Source organism: Gossypium hirsutum, chromosome A08 (assembly GCF_007990345.1).
Source record: "Gossypium hirsutum isolate 1008001.06 chromosome A08, Gossypium_hirsutum_v2.1, whole genome shotgun sequence".
Classification (NCBI taxonomy): domain Eukaryota; kingdom Viridiplantae; phylum Streptophyta; class Magnoliopsida; order Malvales; family Malvaceae; genus Gossypium; species Gossypium hirsutum.
In genome coordinates, this window is record NC_053431.1 from 111,711,878 (window position 1) to 111,727,319 (window position 15,442).

At 31.0% G+C, this 15,442-nt stretch overlaps 1 pseudogene; it reads right to left on the minus strand.

Annotated features, from left to right (window-relative positions):
* Nucleotides 1–7,696: 7,696 nt before the first annotated feature.
* Nucleotides 7,697–12,878, minus strand: LOC121204609 (probable transcription factor KAN2; annotated as a pseudogene).
* Nucleotides 12,879–15,442: the final 2,564 nt, after the last annotated feature.

The window sequence follows — 15,442 nt, forward strand, 5'->3', positions numbered from 1 at the left end:
CTAGGTATGAGATTTATCAACACTTCTTTAACTACTGGACAATTTCTGAGCACATGTAAAATATCTTCTATGTTATTGTGGCAGATTGAATAGGATGTGTTTTGACCTATCCCTCTGAGTACTTGCTCGGAGTTTGTGAGCAACCGTTGCTTGCAAACCAACCACAAGAAAAAATGGATGTGATGTGGACCTTGGTACTTCCAGATTTCCTTCCAGCTAATGTCTTGTGTACTCCATCTGTTTTCTGTAACATTTGATATGCAGTTCTGATAAAAAAAATTCCAATTTTAGGCATGAGCCCAACGAACTTTATCAAACCTAGCTAAAGGGTTTGGTGGAGGTACGTCCACAATTTTTTGTATTATTTCTTCTAGTAAATTATCTCTAAACGCTTCTATGTTCCATGTTCCTTCGTCTATTACCATGTCCTTGAGCATACAATTAGTTATTGGTTTATTCAAATCCTACACATGCACTATCAATGGACCAACTCTAGGGACCCAATTGTCTTTCCAACAGTGTACCTCTGTTCCTGATCCAACTAATACAAGCCGAATAAGATATCCACCTCCCAACGAAGACCTCAAGTTTCAACACTGCTCGAGATATCGTGATATCCTCCTCTTTGGTATTGTGATATCACTTTCGTCAGAAGGACAAACTTGGACAAAAAGGGCAACCTTTGTCTACCCAGCCACCAATTACACAAGACCCATGTAGAGGCATTTTTGGTATCAAAAAGTCATCAGAATATACTTCAAAATAGCCAAAAATTTCTTAGGAGAGAGATATACATTAGTTTAGTTTAGGTTTAGTTTTCTCTGCACTTTTTCTAGAGTTTATTTTTCTCTTCTACTATCTTAGATTAAAGTTTGTTTTTCTGTACTTACTTTTTGTTCTTGTTGTTCTTCATGTTAGTTAAGTTGGTTAACATTGTAGCTAAGGTTTATTTACATTTCTAGTCCTTATACTTTGCTTTCAAGACTCTTTAAGCTTTAGTTTAATGTATTTCAGTTTATTTTGCTTTAAATCTGTCAAAGTTTAGTCTTTTTATGTTTCTTGCTTTAGATTTCTTTGTTAAATGCTTTTGGTTTCATGCTATTTAAGTTTTCTTACATAAAAGTCTCAACTTTTATATTTTTCTCAAGCTTTACTTTCATGGCTGCATTGTTTTCCATTACTATGTTTATTCTCTTCACTTTAAGCATGTGTAGCTAAACCTTTAAGGAGGTTGGTTGATGGAGGTGTGGATAACCTAAACTCTTTGAACAAAGGACTAAATTGTAACAAATTGGACTAATTTGAATAGAACTAAGAACTTAGGTAGTGACGCCCCTAAAGGATGATAAAGTGAGATTGGAAAGTAATCTTGTCGTGCACCCATTCGTTAGTCCCGAATTAATCGATAAGGTTCAAGGATAAGTCGGACCTAATTCGTCTAAGTCTATAAAATTGAGATCGGAAGATAAAATGAAGCCACTTAGTAATTTAAGCGATTTATGTCCCCAGTCCAAAATTTTGTGAACTACATTGAAGCCAACCAACATCCATTAGTTATTTTTTGGATAGTCCCTATAGTTTACATTTCTTGCAATTTAGTCCCTAGGGTAGAATCTCTAATTTTCTTGTAAAATCATTTTTTTATGGACTATCGTACTATAAAATCATATTAGTAGCCACTTAGACTCTATTGTGTATGCTAGTTATTGCTCAATCCCCTATTCCTTTGGCTTTGATCCTTGGAATACTTCGGTATTTTATTATAACACTATAAATATTACAACTAACCTGTACGCTTGCAGTAAAATCGGGCTTTAAAAATTATTATATAAATTCAATGTTTTAATGCTCACGCAGCCGATCACATATATATATATTAGCTTATATGAAAAACTAAATTTGATATATTTAAAAAAAATACGAATGAAATTGTTAAAATTAAGTTTAAAATGGAAATTAAGATAGAAAAAATAATATATGCTCTACACTTATATAAAACCTAGAGCTGAGTTAGGGCTAGTTTGAAATATTTTTTAAAAGTGTTGTGGAAAAGTGTTTTTGAGAAATACTTTTGAAAAGTTTGGTTTAATATTTGAGTGTCTAGCATTGCTATCAAAAAGTGCTTTTGAGAAATAAAATATCCATTTTAGACATGTTATTATCAAGTAACAAATATGCATTTAAATAATGTTTAAATTATTTAATATTATTATATTTTAGTAAGAATATAAAAAAATTTATTATAACTTATTGTTAATATTTTAATATATGAAATATAAATTTTAAAATATTTTTAAGCAATAAATATTAATTATTTATAAAATTTAATTAGAATGTATAAACTATATTTTAAATATTTAAATATAACCATTAAATATTTGTAATTAGATATTATCACAATTGTATTATTTTAAAAAATATTTTTTTATTTTTAATTAATTATTTTAACACATTTGTAATTAAGCACCAAGAAAAATAAAAAGAAAGGAAAGTACTATGTTATTGGAGGGGTGAAAAGTAATTAAGTACCAAAAGTGCTTTTGGGAGAGAAAAAGTTAAAAATTTTATCTTCTTCTTTTCAGAAGTGTTTTTCAAAAGTATTTTTAAAAGTAAAAAATTTCAGCCAAAAACAACTTGTTTAGCACAACTTTTTTTCCAAATATGTTATTTTTTTAAGCACTACTAAACAAGCCCTTATTGAACACCAACTCAATTGAAAATGACAAAAACAACTTTGTTCAATTTTAACATATAGAGAGAGAGAGAGAAAGAATGTATAAATTTTTAAAGTTTTAAATACGTTTAGTTATTGCCTTTAAAATTTAAAGTTATTTCATTTGCATGCATATCCATATATAAACTAGTGATAATATGCACATATGTTTTATATGTGAACAAACTAAATCTTCAGGTGTTAATGGGCTGAGTTGGGGCAAGCCTATGTAGTGATATTAGCACACTCCATGTTTGTCCAAGACCGTTCTGGCTCAAAATATTGGCCTCAAGTTTTGCCTAAGCCCACTTATATTTGATTGGGGCCTATTTCTATTATTATTATTATTTTTTAAATATATTATTTTAATTTAATATTTTCTTTTGTTATTTTTTGGTTAGTTTATTTATTAAATTTTAAACGTAACTTTTAATGTTTACATTATAATATTATATGTTTAATTTAATTTTATATAAATTACATACTATATAAATATATATGATAAAGTAGAAAAAGAGCCAAGTTCAGGCTTTTTAATTTTGAAGCCCAAGCTCGGCTCATTTTAAACGACCTTAACTCCCAAGTTTATTTTGACTCTCATACTTTTTATCCAAGTCCTCCTATATTTCAAGTGCACCTTTAAGCTTGGGCATATGGTCTGACCCCTTGAACATGTTTATCTCCAGAAAAAATTAACGACTAGAAATTATCACACATATGAAAATATAATATATTATATATAAATTAAATTTTAAAAAAATATATTTTATTTATAAATTTTACATTTCAAGAAATAATAATATTTTAACAAAGGTGGATATATATTTTTTCTAATAACCAGAAGCTAATGAATAATAATTAGTTTTTGAGAAACAAACAAACGAATAGTTTTTTTTTTTTTTGAGAAAATGATTTTTTTTTAGGTAGCTCGTTTAAGAGTACAGAAAAAAAAATATTTATTTTATAAAATGTTTAAATAATATAATTATCTTTATATTTAACAAAACAATAATTTTAACTTTTTCCTTTTTTTACCAATTGAGTTGGAGAACAGGATTTAAATTCTAAAAACAAAATTGTTGGGAGGAGTGGCTATAAAATCTGAACATAAATAATAAAACAGACACGAAAAATGCCTCAAAAAATATAAATAATTATCTTATGATCAGATACATATCTACATATGAAATAGTGATTATATATACAGACTAAATATATGATGTGATTATAAACTAAACTGTTAATTATAGTGATTAAGGTTCAATATTTACCACTAAAGTCAATAAAAATAAATTTAATAAATTATAATTTTTATTGAGAAGATGTTTATATATAAATTATATTATAAAAAAATATGGGGAAGTGCATTTATATTAATTATATTGTGGAAATTAAGAGAGAAAAAATGGAAGAGTTGTACCAATTAAGATATCTATATAATTTTATAAGTTGTAGATAAAGTTGAGACAAAATATTCTAGACATATAACAGTTCCTAATTATTAATTATAATTTTATGAGATTTAATTAAATGTTTTAATCAATTAATTAAAACTGTCGTAAAAGAAGTTAAAAGGTAGAAAAAATGGGAGAAGTATATTTATGGAAATCATGAGCACGATCATGATGTTACAAATTTAAACTCTTAATTAATTTTATTTTTCTTTGGTGAAGAAGGGCCATTGAAGGCACACGACTGCTGGGGACCATTTTTACTGCTATCTTTATTGTCCCATATGACTACGAAAAGCAAAGACTGACAAATTTCTTAGTTTTAAGAAATAAATTTGTTTCTTTTTTAAAAAAAAAAACCATGAAATATATAATAATATCAAGTTTGCAAGTGGGTATTCAGTCATTCACCTGTCCATGCAAAAAGCAAAAGATAAAGCCAAATCCCATGCTAAGCAGGTACGTATTGGACTGCACGAGGAATTAAAGCCATTTTTGTTTTAAAAAACTTGAAAAATGAAACCATCAATGCTTTGATTATTAATTTCACCAATCTCCTACAACAAAATTGTGATTTAGAAGAAGTAAAAAAATTAGTGGGGGAGCACAATCAATCACTTTTAAAAGTTGTTGGTAAAAATAACATGAATTGATGTTATATAGGTTGAAAAGCTAATTAATTAAATTCCTACTAAATAACTTTTGGTTGCTTTGATTTTATGGCCATCACTTTATATTTGATTCTGATGGGTTGTCTGCTTAAAGTTAATTCCCATTATGTCTCTTTATTCTTATATACTCGGTCTTTTATTTTTATTTTTTATTTTTTTGGTGGGAGCAATTAATAATTACCTTTAAAAATTGATTTGGTAATCTGTCTGTTCCATTAACATCTTGCCGCTACATATATGGGTTTCAAAAGCAGAGAACATGCAAGTGTCTCTCTCGTGTGTCACTGGGACCTGTAAGCTTTAACCCAAAGCCCCCCCACCTTTGTGTAAAACCTCAGCAAAGCGAGTCTTAGAGGGTCTAAAAATTTTAAAAGCCAAAATAAAGGTTTATTCCTTCTTTTATTCTCCTAGATTTTAACACCCTACCCTTATATAAGGATAAATTTGGATCTAAGACCCAATTTCATTTCTTATTTTAAAAATTTAACTTGGTGGGGTTAAAAAGATGATTCCATTTTTTCCAAAGGATTTTATGACTTACCCACTGTCCATTTTCTTTCCTTTTTATCTCATACAGAAAAGTTGTAACATTACATGCAATATCTAACAAAAGGCTTAGCTATTTGACAATAAAACAACCCTGAGTTGAAAGTTTTCCACTAAAGCTACAAAGAGTTAGATTTAGAAGTTACCCTATTTAGTAGATGCTTTAATTAAATAAATCCAACTAATGTTAACTCTAAAAGTGTTGCTTAATTTAACATAATGCTACCTTTCCTTGCTAAGTGAAAGCCGTGGTTTTAGTAAAGGAATAATGGTTGAAAGAAAAGCATGACATTATTGTACAATTCTAGATTTTGGACCATCCTATTATATATATATATTCTCATGAAAGTCCATGTGGATTTAACTTACAAAAAAACCCCACTATGGTTCCCAATTTAATATCACTTTGTCTTGCACTTATCCTGCATATCTCAAGCTGCCATACTTGTATCCTTTACTTGTTATAGGATTGCCAAATCTCGGAGGAGACCCAAGATTGCTAGCAACAATAGTGGACCAATTGGTATAAGAGGCAAAGCAAACACATAAAATGACACAAAACTCCTTAATTATTCACCACAAAATTAACTTGATAAAGAAACTAGTTTCATCATGTCTTCCTTAATCGTAGAGGCACTTTAGTCTTTTCGAAGTTGCGGTCCTTGATCCATGATTGCGACCCAACAACAAATTTTTGGACTTTTTTTTTTTTTGTGCGCGCGCGCTATCCATGGTTATTATAATAACTTGGTAAAGCTAACATTAGAACATGAGCCTTTTGTTCACAAATTGAAAATTATTGAAGCCTAATGGTATGAAACCAAAGGCATGAAATTTTGTGCTTTATAGAAGGAAACATCTGACTAGAGAACAAATTTTTTTGGTAGGAATCTTTCTGTACAAAAAGACTATCTTAGATCAGATGTTGTTGTCTTAAATTCCCTATCTTCTCTGTATATATATTACTTTTTTTTTCTACCCTCTTTTCCAATCATTCTCTTCTATTTTGGTGATTAAAGGAGTTTTTCAACTCTTTTTTTAAAAAATAAACCCAATAATTGTTATACGAATTTTTTACATTTCTCAAAACACAAGTGTCATCTTCATATTTTCGAAATTTAATTCTACAAGGAAAAATATTCAATTTTTGATCGTCTAGTCTATCTATTTTTTCTTTTCTAAAAGGAAATTTGGGTCTATGTTTGAAGATATAAAAAGGATTAATAAATTCTCCATGCAAAACATAGAGGAATATCTAATTGGTGGAACAAGACGGGTGAAAATTCCAAAACCCTAGCTAAAAATGTGGAATAAAAAGCAATAATTCTCCATTGGGAGGAATTTGTAGGTACCACTTTCAGGGAAGCTTCCTCTCGGCAATTAGACATTCAATCATCTTTTTGAAAAGCTAAACATCAAAGTCTATGGCTTTTTTCCCTTTCTTAATTTAAAGTGCCAATGACAAACAACGAGGATTACGATGAACATTGTTCTTTATTCAGCTATCAAAGGAGTAGAATTTCGTCATTATCTGATATACAAATTCATTTCAAAACGTAATTTCATTTCAAAAGTTTTAGGGTAGATAAACATCAAATTCCCAATGTTTAGGTATATGATAAGGCAAAAGTACTATAAAAGCCCATGTACTAAAAGTTCGATTACATTTTGACTTCTCTACTAAAAAAATAGGCAAATTAATCACTATACATTAAATCAATGAGCAAATTGATCCTTTTGTTAAAAAATTTCATTCATTTTTATTGTTAAAGCTTACCCCCATATATTAACATAGCACATCATGTATCACTATCTAATTATTCTGTCAGCTAAATTAACTTTTAATAATACAAATGAATGAATTTTTTAAACATAAATGACTAATTTATTTTTTTAATTTAATATATATAGACTAATTTATCCATTTTTAATAAAAGAGATAAAATATATAGAAACATGTACTATACTTTCCACAGGAACCAAAACGACTAATTCGAAATTGAAGGGGTTTCTTTATTTAGTTTTTATTTTTTATTTTTGCTTTTGCTTTTTGACTATACCTTTCTATATAAACTTTGATATATGTGATTTTTGGAGAAAAGGCGTCAAAACTTCTCCTTTTCATTTCCTCTTTCTTTATTGTATTTTACCCAACAAATTTGAAGGTAAATACTATCATTACTTCTGAGATCATATATTATACTTGAAAGACTTTTTAGTGCTTTTTTCCCCTTTGTTTACAAAGTGTAAAGCATGTAAAATTGCTTTTAAAAAAAGAAAAGAGAGGCCAAATAAACCCCATACTGAGGCTTTGGTAAAAATAAGCTAAAAATTATATTAGAAATGTAAAGTGCTCCATTACAATTACCAAGGATCACTTCAAATATAGTTCATACTTTTAAGATAGTTAAAAGGGGTCACTCTCTCCCTCTCTTTTTTCTCTCTATCTTTTTCATCTTTCTTCTCTCTCTCTCTCGCTCTCGCTCTCTCTCTCTCTCTCTCTCTCTCTCTCTCTCTGTCACTAAGTGCAAAACATACAAAATCAATTAGATTTCATATTTACGTAGGAATATAATATTTTGATATGGATCTCTCAAGGCTGCTTTGATAGGAAGGACGTGTGCTTTTCTTTTGCCATCCCCCTCTCTCCTTTTGTTGCTCTCTGTCTTTCTTGTCTCTTTGTCTGTCTTTAGTTGCTCTCTTTTTCTTTTCATAATCTGATATTCTTTTTAATATATATATATAATATGAGAGGGTACCTGATTCTCTTCACCAACTCCCCCTTCTCCTCTCTTCGGAGTCAGAGATATATATGATCATTTCAAAATGAGCAGTACACATCCTAATATATAAAATCATTTATATCTATATCAATGTGGAACCCCCAATGTGAACTCCAAATTAGGCTTCTTGGAGCATGTCTCTGAAAGGCTTGATGAGCTTACATCTGATATTCTCTCATAGCTTAAGCACTTTGGATCCATATCCTTCTGCACTCAAAATTAAATAAAATAAATAATAAAGCAAATCATCAAAAGCAATGAATTACTAGCCGCTACTAGTTTTTATGCATTAGCATTCATTTTGAACAGTATAGCCTAGCGTACTAAGCCTGGTACAGCTCCTCTCCTGTGTGCCACTCCCGACACTATTCTTTAGCATTACAATTATCTCTCCTGGTGCATTAGTCATAATTTGACCCCATCTACAACCATGCATGTTTCAAGGTCAAACCAATGAGCTTGATATGGGTCAAGAGGATTGGGTTTATGATAAATGCATGTTAAGTAAATTTGATGATGAGGCCTGAGCTAGGGAGGGTTCTTCAAAGAACCAAAAAAGGAACTTTTAACAATCATAACCCCCCCCCCAACACACACACACACACACCCACACCTACCCGGCTCTTTTTCTTTACTTTTCATTAAAAAAAAACAAAAAAGACTAAAAGCCACCTTGAGTTGGGGCTTTGCTTTCTGTTTAAGAACATTGAAAAACAAGGATTCAAAATCAACGTTTTCAAAAATCAAACCAGGAAATGATGCAAATTAGAAATGTACATGCCTCCATGAAAGAAGAAGGAAAAAAATTGGGTCCACCTTTTTGGTATACCTTTTTCATTTTATATTGGTGTTTATATAAATATATATATATTAGCATCATTAGAATGCAGGAAAAAAGTTGGAAAGAGGAGGTTATTTGGGGAAATAAAAGGTTAGAAATTAGAACCTGGAGAGATGGTAAGTTTAGAGGAGAATCATTAGGTTTGCCATGCAGCCAAGCTTCCCTGTTAGAAACCAACACAAAGAGAGAATATTTGCTATCAGTGGAGGCCATGCATGCATGCAGAAGAAAAAGCAAACTGAGAAAAGAAATCTATCTTTTACTGTCTCGTTTATGGTTGTTGCTCACACACACACTTTACATTTTATGCTGATTGAAATAAAGTGAAAGCCATGTGATTGCCCATTACCCATAACAACAACAGACCACAAAGAAGGTTCAAAGGCATACCTTTAATACCAATATACAATAAATATTTCCACTAATGGGGCCACCAGTGAGTTTAGCTTTGAGACTAAGTTTTCCATTTGTAGGACCCATTTATTAGCCTTATATCCGAGCCCACAAAATCCTAAGGAAAGAGATATCTCCATTTTTAGGCGGATTTGTCATTTGGGAATTTGGATTCTCTCAAGTCTTGGAATGATAAGGCCATCAGTGGGTGCTTTCCTTTTCCTTTTTTTTTTAATTTACTCACCCTTTTTTTACCACACCCACCTCCACCATCTCAATTTGTGCCTCAGATTCTAAATAACTAGTATTATAATTACTCCATCATGGTGATGGCTTGTCGTCGACAGATAGAACAAAGAACCTAATTCACTTCTCCCCTCTTTTCGTGATTTCTAGCGTTTTGCATGTAACTATGTTTTGTATTTTGCATGTAATGGTGGAGAGAGAAAATGCCTATATAAATAAAGGTAAAGTCGAAGAGATTGAAGGAAATGGGATTTTTAATTCTGATCCTAATACAAACAATCTTATATTACATATATATACAAGAGACAAACTGTTGTCTGTTCTTGTCAAACATACGGGGGCTGACATTTTTCTAAAAGAAAAAATCATATTGGTCGTTTTAACTCTATTAAAATTCTTGTTTTAGAGTATATAACTACATATTATATGAAGGCAATAATACAAGATGATAAATCAAAACAAAACCAAGGGTCGTACTATTTTATGTTTATGTGGTGGTTGTGACATCGATCCCAGTGTATCTCATTCATTGTCACTTTTTTTTTATTTTGTTTTTAGAAAGGAAAAAACCAATCAGTATATAAGAAGGAAGCAAATGAAACAGAAAGGACAGGCACACACTGAAAGGCTAACCAAACTAGTATTACTAATAGTAGTATTGCAGTACAAAGCAGACTAACCTTGACGAATTGCTCCACAGTCCATGGTACTCTTTGTCTTGATGAGCATTTGATGATGACGATCTTCCCTGCTGAACTGATATCTCTGATCTTCTTGGGTTTTGAATGTCAAACATCATATCTTCAGATGTATCCCCAGATGATCCATTTTCAAATGCATCCATTTGTCCTGCTTGATTAAACAGTTAACTTCTTTGTTAAACCCAAATTTCAGCATTAATCCTAAATGATGATCAAATATTGGTATACTGACCTGACGATGCTGCTGCTCTGTCAGTGGTCTTCACAGTTCTATACATCTGCAGCCAAATAATGAATCGAATAAATCAGCATTAGAGTTAGTTTATGAGCAAGGTAATAAAACTTTAATTAAATTACCTTCATTTTTAGCGCTTTTGAGTAGCTAAAAAGATGGACAAATAAAGTAAAGAAAAAACCAGAAAGTAGACTGAATAGTAAACTGTTTTGTGTATCGTAGGCATTAGTCAGTGCATGCAACTAAGCAAGTACGAACTGTGAAAAGAAAGAAAGGGGAACGAAACTGTACCCAAGCAAAGAAAGCATTTATGCTTGTATATAAAAATATGTGCGTTGGTGGTGAATACAGAGAAGTGAAGTAGTAAAAGATGGAGGATTTAACCATGGTTAAGGGAGGGTGGTTAAAAGAAACCTATCTGAAGAAGATATCATTGAGAAATGATAGTGTCTTTGTACTTTATATATATTATTTTCTCTCTCTCTCTCTCTCTCACTCACTGCTAGAGATAATACTTTTTTTATGAAGAAAAACACAATGAATTTGAAGGTAGAAACTTGTCCTGGCTTAGCTATTGACTGAGTTTTTTAATACCTTGGGCTTTGTCTTACTCTTTTTATTATATTATTATTATTTTGAAAACGATAATAATTTACTACTGCTGTGCTGCTGCTCTCTCTCTCTTTAATTGAATTCTTTTCGTTTACATGGGCTGGTTCATTCTTCCAAGCAAAAAGCTGTTTATTAGCTTGCAGAATCATCAGATCTAGTAGAAAAAGAAGTGCTGAGGATTTGGGAGACCCTCTGCAAGGAAACATTGGAATTTGTAATCTAATGTTATTAACATCTTCCGGTAACGCTGACTGTTTAAAAATATGCAAACTCAGCTAACTTCCACCATTAACGCTGCATCAAGCTACCACGCCAGCCCACTAACACACACTATTATCAGCTTGGAGAAGAAACCCATAGTTGCAGAAAATTCAACCGCATCTTTCAATGTTGTATTTATATTTGCTTCCATTTTAAGGAAACCCTTGCAACTAAGATGGATAGAAAACCATTATGGCACTGAAGGATGTGAAAGTTGTTTACCTGTAGATGGGATTTTACATGTGCTAAGGTAAGATCTTTGACATCCATTAGCTCAAGAACCGACTTGGGCGTAGCTCCTGAAATCACCACAACAAGATAAGACAAGAGACTTAGTGTTTACATAACTCCGTTTTGCTTTAAATCAAACAAAGACAATGGTGAAAATAGAGACGGAAAAGTGAATAGTAGAGAAAGAAAAAGTGAAGCATACTTTCATGACCACCCAATAACTCAACAGCGTGAACAAAGCGAGCATGAAGTGTAGTAGTCCATCGCATCCTTGGAGCTCTCATGCTTCGTTTAGCTGGAAACCTTGACATAAATCTTGATCTCATCAATCCCTGAGACTGAAAGGGGTTCAAGCTGGTGTTACCAATTTTGGTAGTAGCCAAATAAGAAGGGGAGGAGGGTAAGGATGAATCCAAGGGCTGTTGAGCGAATGGAAAAGGAGGAGAAGAAGGGGAGGAGGAGGGTTTTGGTAGACGGGAATTCCCCTTATGGGTCTCAAGAAACCAAACTCTTGTCCTAGCCCTTGTTGATGTTGTTGGTGCTGGTGCTGATGTTGATACAGTAGCGGATGTTGCAGTTGGTTGTGATGGTGAGGGAACTGGTTGTGGTGATAAGACTGGAAAGATTACCATTGAAATTGGCGGTGGCGCTACCGTTTTGAAGAAGCTGATGGAAGTGGTTGGAGTTGGAGTCTGAAACCCTTGGATTCGAGAAAGATAGCTCAAAGCAGTTATCAGGTTTTGCCATTGAAGACATGGAGCTTCTGGAGTCGAGACCTCTGGATGTGGGTTTGCTGTTCGGTGGGCTGATTTGCAAGGATAAATCTGGTTGTGCAGGGAAGAAGTCCATCTTTAACACCCACAAAAAACCACCACTTTTTAGCCCTCCCCCCCTTTCCCTAATTACTCCTCCCTTTCTGCCTTCCTTGTCTCCTCGCTACTCTTGTTGTTGTCGTCCTCCCAGTGTGTCCTTGAGCTATAACAGTAAGTAAAATACAAGGAGAGGTGGGTGTTAAGGGTGATCCAAACAGCAAAAAGGGTTTTGAACTAACTCTTTCATCCGAAGGGGGGTTGATCAGTAGTTGCAAAGATTTCAGGTTGAGAAAGAGAGAGAGAGAGAGAGAGAGAGAGAGAGAGAGAGAGAATATGTGAGAAAATGACACTTGAAGAAGATGAACAATAAGAGAAAGAAGAAGGAGGAGGAGGAGGATAGTAAATATAAGTATAGAGCCTAGCTTTTTTTGTTTGTGAACGTATTGAGGGGTTATAGCATAGGGTACTACTCCTCTCCTAGCTGTGAGAAATGAAGAAAAAAAACATTAAAACTTAAATAAGTTAAATAGAGGGGATTTTGATTCCTTTTTTTTTTCTCCCTTTCTTTCTTTCTATCCTTCTTTAATTTATTTCCTTTTCCCTTCTTTTCTTTCGAGGATAAAAAGAAGATTTTTATATACTAATAATAATACTTTACTTTAACGTGTGCATTTGTCCCTCAACAACTCATACTTACCTTTATAACCCCACGCACTCCCTGCTGCATGCTCCCTATAATTCACTATTAACTTACATTAACCATAACTATATCTCACCATCTTGAACAAAATCACTCATCCTCCTTGCTTATTATATAAGTAATTATGATGCATGTAATTTTCAATTCATCCCATATTTTTATCAATCAATTAATATATTAATAGATATTTAATAATTAAATTTTTTATATAAAATAAATAATTACATCAAATTTAACATGCATTATTATTTTCTCCATAATCGAGAAAGTTGTAATAATTGGTAAATGATAAAATTAATGAGACACGAATCTCAAATTGAAATGGTGTAGGGAGTATGATTAATATATACCCTTGATTCCAACCACTCATTTGGGCATAATGAAGCCACTATTCCCACATTTTTACTTTCGGTACGTATGTTTGTATGTATATGACTTCTGGGCCCCACTAATCTAATTTCTCTTCCAATCTCGTGAGAATTTGAAAAGGCTATAATAATATAATTAACAATTTTAGGGTAGATACACTTGCATGTATTATGTATATGGTCCTCCTAATTTTACGGAAACTCAATTAACACCCCTTCCTCTAAAGCATGTCAGTGTAAATTGTGATTGGTAGTAACCCCCAGACACCCCTCCCTTCCTAAATGTGTTAGTAATTAGTTTGGATTAATACATTCTTTAGATATAGACTATAATTAATTACGAGAATCTAGAATGTGTTCCCGGACTATAATTAAATTTAGATTAATTCAGATGAACCCCTGAAACACAAGTAAAACTTTCTCATCTTATTTTTTCTCTCTCTAAATCTCATATATCAATTTTATTTAGAGATATTAATTTCTTACCACTTAAATCATAATTTCGATTTTTTTTTTTTGGGATTCGACTTTATAGACTTTTCTTTCTTGTGCAATCATCATAAATTACCATTTCAATGATTGGTGGTGAAATAAAAAAAAAGTCCCTCTCCTTAATTTGTATTATGTCAGAGAAAGGAAAATTAAAATGTCTACTAGTTCTATTTGGACAATACAGAGTAATAGAATAAGTGTAGCTAGTTAAAGTAATATTTATTAATGTAGTAATTATATTCCTTTGAAATTAAAAGAGTTGTATGAAAATAATAATTTCTATATTATGTTTGGTAGTATTATTGTAATTAAGCATTTATGTAATTTATATTTTTAAAATATAAATTACTATAAAATAATTAGCACAATAAAAAAGTTTTAAACAAGTAACAAAAATTAAAATCAAATCATCATATATTATGTTAGTAGGAAAAAGTAGTTGATAATACGTTAACTAAAAAATTAACAGAAAAATAACATTATATGTAATTTTATCTATTGTTCTAGTGTTTCATATTTGTTGGGTTATTCTCTCTTTAATATGTAACATATGCTCATTATCATAAATTGTTGGTCCTAATTGGTTGGTTTATTATCGTCCTAATTTGAATCTATATTATTAACATTATAAAATATTTTTATTCCATGTACTCTTTGAAGTACGAGTCATTCTAATTTCACCATATTGAAGTTATAAAGTATTCAACATACTATATGATCAACTTTTTTTATACTATACCAATGTGATGACGTTAATATGAGAAATATTTTTTAAAACAACATACCCTTTCAACTACATTTCGAAGCCTTAAATGGCTCAATCAAGAGTCGTGAGCTATCTCGATGCTTGTGTCTGACTTCATTATTTCAATGTATCATACCTCCATATAATGCAACTAACTTTTTGTATTTGCTAATTAGATATATATATGATACTTGAGTTCCAGTGCAAATGGTCTGTAGTTTTAATTATAAAATTTAATAAACTTAATTTAGAGAAAATTTTACTAAGTTATTACCTTTTTTCTACAGTATATAATTAAGTAAAGTATATAAAGTTACAATATTACCTTTATTAAAAATGTTTTTATAATTATACACACTTATTATAAGGATTATTAAATAATTTATTTTTACCATAACACTCTTATAACATGTAATTATTTTTTAATAAATTTATGCATACTTAAAATATTTAGATTTAAATAAAAATTGTTGTTATAACTTTTTAAAATAGACATAATTATTTTTATAATATGATTTTTTTCAATTTATAATATAAATATTTTTTTACCATAACCATCCCAAATCTCATACATGCTTGTGCCTATAATATAATTTTTATAACTTAAGATTGACATTGATGTAATTGTATGTTACTTCAAT